Here is a 6,375-nt window from a genome sequence, read left to right as displayed (position 1 = left end):
TGTTTGATTTCAATTTGTTCGCCGACTGATTTTCAACCTGTAAATGCGACTTCAACTTGTGAATGTGTGAATGTAGACTATGTATGTATATACTTTCCCGGAATTGTATTTTTTTTTTTTAATTGGTATGTAAGTGGGATATTATATTTATTGATACTAGATAATGTTTATAGTTTTAGTTTCATATTTTTTAACATGTACTTTGGATTAGAATTATAACCATCTCCGTAATTTCTTCTAGCGTTGTAGGACTTTCGTTGTTGCTAACTCGCTCGTCGAACAATCCTTGTCGTCCTGATTCTTATTTTAGTCAGCATCGTAATTTTTTTTGTTTACTCTCTACTTCAGAATCAAGCGTCACTTGTCTTCTTTGTGTCCGCCGTCGTTTTTATTCATCGCCTGCTCGTCCTGAAACCGCTCTTTACTTAAATTGTTTTTAACGTTCATTTGTTCGTTTTTCAATTTAGGTAGAATGCTCCTTGGGTCGGCGTTCACTTGCTTGGAATCTTCAAATAAGATTGAGAACGGCTGCACTTATTTGGATGACAATTATTTTCAATTGTTTAAGATTGCCAGAGAATGTTTTTGTTTCTAAAACATGTTGGAAAACTGAAGGAAGTTTCCTTGCGCCTCCGATGACCACTTCAAGCTCTGGAAACTGAAACTCCGCCGCCAGCCCGGTTGCTGATCTCACAAATCGCGGCCGAAATCACCAAAATTCCTCGTATTTCTGAGCCCCCAAAATGAACCGCTCAGAACCGATTGCCATTCGGCGAGATTGCTCCTTCGACAGCGTGCTCAGCCGGCTGCTGCGTATGCGTTCCCAGAACCATGAGAGCTTCCGTGCTGCCATGTACAACTTTCTTATCGCTGCCGGCGTGGGAGCCTTTGTAGCCGTCTGTTTCATCCTGGGAACCTTCGTGCGCCCGCTTCTCTGGGCCTTCCTCATGGGCGCGGTCCTCTTCCCATTTAAGCGACGGCTGGCGGAGAGCGTGAATAGCTGGTTCCAGCGGCTGTAAGAGCGCGACTGCAACGTTTTGGTCTCTATTTGCCTTTCGCCTTTGGAGGCCACGGAACACTGCGGCCGGCTGCTGATAGGATGGCTTTGCGAGCACTGGCAGCTGCTTCTGGCCTGATGCGGAGTGGCTGGATGCATCAAGCTGCTGGTACTATGCGCTCCACTGGTCTATCTAACTTGCGTTCATTTCTTCTGGAAGCCGGAGAATAGTGCTCATTTTGTTGTCGCTGGGCAGTCCATGTGGATAGCCATAGCTGGCTAATTTAGCAGCTTTTTGGGCGCCCTCCAGATGCCCGTGTTCCTCCTAGTCATGGCCTATGTTACTGCATCTACGGCATACCATCTTCAAACAAGGGAAGAGTCTGGATCCTACCTAGATCGCCTGCAAAAATTGTTCGATAGAAACGATTTCGAACGTTCCTTAAGTAATTTTAGCATTTGTGGAAGGCTAGGTAGCGAGCCCCCACTCAGTCAACAGTCGGAAGTGGAGGACATCTCTGTTAGTGACACTGTCGACTCAACGGACACTTTCGATGAGAAGCACGGAGCCGAGATTGATGGCCACCAGAGTGATACCTTCTTTAAACTATTGTTCTACGCCTGCCTAGGGACATTCCTATATCGCAACGTCTGGATGTTTATCCTGGCAGCCATTCCCATCTTGCTTCACCTCATCTAGAGCTGAATTATAAGATCAATACGATCGTGTGAGACTCACTTAAGTCGTCCGTGGAGTCATAGTGTTTCTAAGCGTGTTTTTTTGCGCGAACATATACTCGGAGTCGATGAGGTGACCTACTTGGGCAAGGATCTAATTAACAAGACGATCACAGATCGGCCTGAGCTAATTGATATCTTTCCCGCCAACATACAGGCGATGAGCTAGATAATGCGCACCATTATGGGCGCCGTAAGATCGAGACGTATCGACGACAAGGTGCACGCTATTAAGCTGAAGGAGCAGATTCTCGATGTCTTATTCAGTACTGGATCGATTTCAGCAAGGCGGATACCTCCTATAGCCCAAGGGTTCCAACGGACGCACTGAAGAGCACCTTTGGCGAGATCGTCGACAATCCAGTGGCGAAACAGGGCATCATCAGATGGGCGCAGAGCAATACGCAGACGATCCTCGAGGTCGCAGAATCCTTGTGGCACATTATAAGCACCAATCTGTCGATGATCATGGGCGTGACAGGCGAAATTCTGTCACTATTTAAGCTTTCCGGCGGGTTCCGAGTTTATCTTGGATATGATTGTCTTCTTTACGGCCCTTTTCTATTTGTTTTCAAGCAGTCAAGAGAAGAATGCTCCGCTGCAGATTACCAAATACTTGGGATACTCCAGTTCGGGCATCACGATTGCTGATGCCCTAGAGAACTCCATTACGGTGATATTAGTCTCAATGTTTAAGTGTTCTACGTTTACTGGCTTGTTCACTTGGCTGGTGCACACAGTTTTTGGAGCACGGATAGTTTTCCTGCCGTCCGCTGTGGCTGCCATGCTGGCATCTGCTCCTTTCCTGGGAACCTATTGGTGCGTTGTTCCTGCTTTCCTGGAGCTCTGGTTAGCCCAGGATGGCTTCTATGCCGGACTGATACTATTCCTGTTTCAATTCGTTGTGCCGTCATCTTTTGAGACGGCCATATATGCAGACCTCAAGGGTGGTGGTCATCCCTACCTGAATGGTCTGGCCATCGCCGGTGGCATGTACTGGATTGGATGGCAGGGAGCCATTTTCGGACCACTGATGCTCTGCTTTTTTATTGGTCTTTTTGAGGTGGCCACTTTGGCAATGCGCAGCCATCAAGAAACTAGGAACAGCACTGACGAGGAGACGCGAACCACGTGAGTTTGGCATGGAACAGCAACTACGAATTTCCTTTTTAATACTCGAAGATACTAACAAAAACTGTGCGGCCAAAAAACTCGACAATCAAATTGATATTGGCCCAGAAAATTTTACTATAGTTCTAGGATGGCGAATGGTTTGACTATCGTGTTGATCGCTTTGCAGTTACTAATTTGTACCGCCTTTTTATACCCTTGCAGGGTATTATAATTTCAGTCAGAAGTTTGCAACGCAGGAGGCACCTCCGACTATATAAAGTATATATATTCTTGATCAGGATCAACAGCCGAGTCGATCTAGCCATGTCCGTCTGTCCGTTTCTACGCAAACTAGTCTCTCAGTTTTGAAGCTATCTGAATGAAACTTTACAGATAGCGTTCTATATACTCTCACTCGTATATATGTCGGAACGGGCCGGATCGGACGACTATATCATATAGCTGCCATAGAAATGATCGGAAAATTTTTACAAAAATTTTTTTAACTTTTTCAGTTTTCAATAGAATTTGAGATATAGCCATTTTACTATACTCTACAATTTTGTGTAAAATTTTATGAAAATCGGACAACTATATCATATAGCTCCCATAGAACAATCGAGAAATTAATACAATTAAATTTATAACTTTTTCAGTTTTCAGCTGATTTTCATCAAATTTGAGGTATAGCCATTTTGTATTAGTCTTAAATTTTTTGTCAAATTTCATGAAAATCGGACGACTATATCTTATAGGTGCCATACAAACGATCGTTTGATGTAGAGGAAAAATGCAAATCTGTGAATGTAAAACTGCAAATATAATATGTATAGGTGAATGAAATGAAAGCAGGTATTACTTCATTGTTTTTAACACAAATATATATAATGTACTAGCTGTACCCTGCCACGTTTCTCTGTGGCATATTGTAGTTAAGAGGGCACTTCTGAATACATCAAGGTTCCGGCAAAATCATCTTCCTGGCATAAGGTGAAGAAGGCAGTCAGAGTTGTAGCTGGCGGATTCAGGACTCTTTCTTGCACATTTCTTTCTGTGAAATAGACACGTTGACCATTCTCCAAATGGACTGCCAAGTGAACTAAAGCTGGATAGCGTTCATGAATGGGGAACGAACAAATTCTCCATGCAGCCTCGTTGCTGCTTATGTATCTTCCAGCCTTGTATTGAGATATTTCATCGACAACTCGTATTGCATTGCTGTCCCCATTTTCTGCTTGAACACCAAAAACTGCCATATCGCTGCCTTTATTCACGTACTTGCAGATATATTTAATCGATTTCACGGAATTGCAATATTCTACGTTGATGTGCGCTTTGTATGATTTTGACAATAGTGGTGAGTATGGAACCACCCAACGATTGTCTACCTCAATATCACCAATTCTCATGTTTAAAGTTGCCGAAGTCCCTCCATCTTCAGTTGACCGTCTCCTATACAGAGGATATCCATCGTCCCCTGTTACGGTGTTGGTTGATATCGCTTGGAACACTTCCCGTCTACCATGCATGGTGAACATGGGTTGAGGGTACCACATGGGCCATGTATCATGTTCTTGATGACAACTTCATCCGTATCAACCTCGGCCCGTGGAATCTCAGCACATATAACATCGTCGATTTCATCTGGAGTAATTTTATCATACAGCCAAATCAGTATGTGCGCATGCGGCAATCCTCTCTTCTGCCATTCTACTGAATACATCCAGCACCGCACAGATCCAAAAACTCCATGTTTCACAATAAAACCCTTCAGTGACTTGAGCTTTTGTCTGAAAACACGGGCTGTGATGTCATGCCTATCCCTATATGATTGTCCAGGAAATAACAGCTGTACTATCTCGTCCCAAGCTGGATTGCATGTGAAGGTGATAAATAAGTCTGGACGGCCGTAGCAACGAACATATGCCATGGCATCTTGAGCATATTCATGCATGTGGCGTTGACTACCTATGTATGAGGATGGCAAAATCGTGAGCTTTCCAACGTTGGTTGTATTACGGTCATTCATCACAGCATCCCGCAAATGGATATATTCCTCGGACCGAAGTTTCTTCTGATTCAATCGGAGGAACAGCAAACGTTGTTTCAATTTTTGCATACATATCGACAATGTACTGATGAAACAACTGACGACATTTCAATATATGATTGCAATCGGTCCTCCGAACCATTAACCTGTATGAGTAAAAGTTCATCGCGCAGCCGCGTCTCTCGGATGGAGGCCCGTTCTTCGTCAGTCATATTCGTAATCTTACGTCTTTTTACTTCTGTATTGCGAATACGGCGACCCAATCTCGACTTCTTTGGTGGCATGACTTCGTTTCTTACTGAACCTGAACAAAAAAATAAAATTTTTTTCTCCAATTCCTTATTTCAATTTTTTTTTAATGTTTGACAGGAAATGCTTTGATTCAGCTGGCTGCCTGTAGAGGGCGCAGCAGTAGGGGCACGGGGAAACGCGAAAAAGTTATATATTCGCAAATGCAGATAAGCTATCAACATTAAAAGTAGACAATAACCGAGCTGGAACCTCAACGCATGTTGTCTAAAAATTTGGGCTTAAACGGTTCAGAACTTTTCAACTTTCTTCTTTCAATATGTTTTGAATGTTTGACAGGAAATGCTTTGATTCAGCTGGCTGCCTGTAGAGGGCGCAGCAGTAGGGGCACGGGGAAACGCTAAAAAAAATTGATATATTTGCAACCGCAGATAAGCTATCAACATCAAAAGTAGACAATAACCGAGCTGGAACCTCAACGCATGTTGTGTAAAAATTTGGGCTTAAACGGTTCAGAACTTTTCAAGTCTATGAAGGATGTAGACACGAACAGAGAATTTTTAAATATATAGATATTGTATGGATTCCAATTCATAGAAGTTCTATCTGCAAGGGTATATAAACTTCGGTGTACCGAAGTTAGCTTCCTTTCTTATTTCATTTACCTTTAACATACTAATTTCCCTCGTTGATTTACGCCAAACTTTCCTTTGGTCCCTTGTACTTTCAAATAATTTCTGCTGTCCGCTATCAAGAAATGGATTTACTTTAAGGGATAGACCACTCTGAAATTTTTTAAAAATCACATTTTTTTAAGCCGATATTGTTACGGCCATTTTAAGACATTGGGCTTAAAAATATCTTATTACTTGTGGATTTTAGAGTACCTTAGAGTACTTTCTTTATCTTCATTTGCGTTTTTCTCAAAACTACGTTTTTTAAAACGGTGTACATGATTTCTCAAAAACTGCTGGACCGATTCTTTTCAAATTTTTTACAAAGTTACTTTATAACGTCCTCTATGGCATGATGTAGGATTTTTTCGATATGATTGTTTGTTTTAAAGTTATACATATTTGAAACAAAAATTTTGGCTTGAAATTTTTTTTTTTTTCAAAGTGCTCCCAATTGACCAAAAAAATTTTTTTCCAAAAACTATAGTCATACTTAGTTTATAAAACATTTTTGTTTTTGAATGTCAGATAACAAATATGGTGTGCAGCATGTA

The 6,375-nt window shown here is 42.0% G+C and overlaps 1 pseudogene; it reads left to right on the top strand.

The window, feature by feature from the left end:
- Positions 1-686: 686 nt before the first annotated feature.
- Positions 687-3,051, top strand: LOC110182622 (transmembrane protein 245-like; annotated as a pseudogene).
- The last annotated feature ends 3,324 nt before the right edge of the window (positions 3,052-6,375 follow it).

The sequence above is a fragment of the Drosophila serrata genome, unplaced genomic scaffold, assembly GCF_035046125.1.
Source record: "Drosophila serrata isolate PLE 108 unplaced genomic scaffold, ASM3504612v1 contig_229, whole genome shotgun sequence".
Lineage (NCBI taxonomy): Eukaryota > Metazoa > Arthropoda > Insecta > Diptera > Drosophilidae > Drosophila > Drosophila serrata.
The sequence above is the reverse complement of the archived record's forward strand: the minus strand, read 5'-3'. Positions and strand labels throughout refer to the sequence as shown.